Here is a 1,803-nt window from a genome sequence, read left to right as displayed (position 1 = left end):
GAATTTAGTTCCATCTCACATAGGAGATTTATTATTTTTCCTCTTTTTTTTAAATTAAAGTATAGTAGACGTAAAATGTTGTGCCAGGGAGTTCCTGTCATGGCCCAGCGGAAAAGAATCTGACTAGCATCTATGAGGACACAGGTTCGACCCCTGGCCTCGCTCAGTGGGTTAAGGATCCGGTGTTGCTGTGAGCTGTGGTATAGGTCGCAGACGTGGCTCGGATCCCATGTTGCTGTGACTGTGGCGTAGGGTGGCAGCTATAGCTCCGATTCAACCCCTAGCCTGGGAATCTCCATATGCAGCGGGCGTGGCCCTAAAAAGACAAAAAAGTACCAAAAAAAATGTTGTGCCAATTTCTTTTGTACAGCAATTGACTCAGCCCATTCTTTTTTTAAAAAAATATTTTCTTCCATCATGGTCTATCTCAGGAGATTGGATATAGTTGCCTGTGTTGTACAGTGGGATCTTATTGCCTATTCATTCTCAATGTAACAGTTTGCATCTATTAACCCCAGCCTCCCAGTCTATTCTTTTTCTTCTTTAGCAGCTGGGGCTGCCTATTCAGTAGTTTTGGTAGATGAGCCCCAAACACATAGCTTAAAACTGGCCACCAAGACACAGCTTTGCCACCAACCAGCGGTGTGACCTTGAAAAAGTCATTCAGATCTCTCTGGGCCTCACTGTCCCCATTTTAAAACAGAGGCATAGGGGTTAGAATAGATGGTCTTTTGTTTTTTGGTTTTTGTTATTTTTTTATTTTATTTTTTGCCTGAACCCACAGCATGTGGAAGTTCCTGGGCCAGGAATTAAGCCTGAGCCACAGCAGCAACCCGAGCCGCTTCAGTGCACCAGATCCTTTACCTGCTGCACCACAAGGGAACTCCTAGATGGTTTTTACACTGTCTTAAGGCTCAAAAATCTTGGATTCCATTTAGAGGATCAACCAAGCATGTCAGCCAAATCCAGCCAATGTCTTTTTGTTTTTCCTTTATCAGTTCTATTGAGATATAACTCATATACCATATGACTGAAACATTTAAGGTGTACAATTCAATGGCTATTTTAGTTATTCAGAGATTTGTACAACCATCACCAGAACAAATTTTAGAGGATTTTCTGCCCAAGAAACCTGCACTCCTTAGCAACCATCATCCAGTCTTTCTATCCATCTACCTTCTAGTCTCAGGCAACCATGACTTCTATTTCCTCTTCAATAAACACACTTGTCCCAATGTCTCTATGATAAGTTTTCTCCCAAGGCTTCCTGGTGGTATTTCCTGCTTATGGGGGCAGGAATCTAAGCAGCTTGAACTTCAGTGGTAAACCTCGGGAGTCCTTCCAAAGGTATTTGAGCCATTTTCCTATCCTTAAAAATGCAAAGCTGGAGTTCCTGCTGTGGCATAATGGGTTAAGAATCTGACTGCAGTGGCTTAGGTCACTGCAGAGGTGAGGGTTGGATTCCCAGCCAGCACAGTGGATTAAAGGATCCAGCATTGCCACAGCTGTGGTGTAGCTCACAGCTGTGGCTCAGATTCAATACCCAATCCAGGAATTTCCATATACCACAAGTGTGGCCATTAAAAAAAAAAAAGCAAAGCTATATGATTTATAAGACAACATTTAAAGGCCATTTTCAAGAAAAGTTGTAATCTAAAAAAATGTTATAGGAGTTCCCATTGTGGCACACTGGAAATGAGTCTGACTAGTAACCATAAAGTGGTAGTTTCGATTCCTGGCCTCACTCAGTGGTTTAAGGATCTGGCATTGTTGTGAGCTGTGGTGTAGGTCGCAGACATGGTT

Source organism: Sus scrofa, chromosome 2 (assembly GCF_054392235.1).
Source record: "Sus scrofa isolate SSC_HxYL_T2T_F1_AM1 chromosome 2, Sscrofa_HxYL_maternal_Yorkshire_Landrace_v2.0, whole genome shotgun sequence".
Taxonomy (NCBI): Eukaryota; Metazoa; Chordata; class Mammalia; order Artiodactyla; family Suidae; genus Sus; species Sus scrofa.
Note: the sequence above shows the minus strand (reverse complement) of the source record.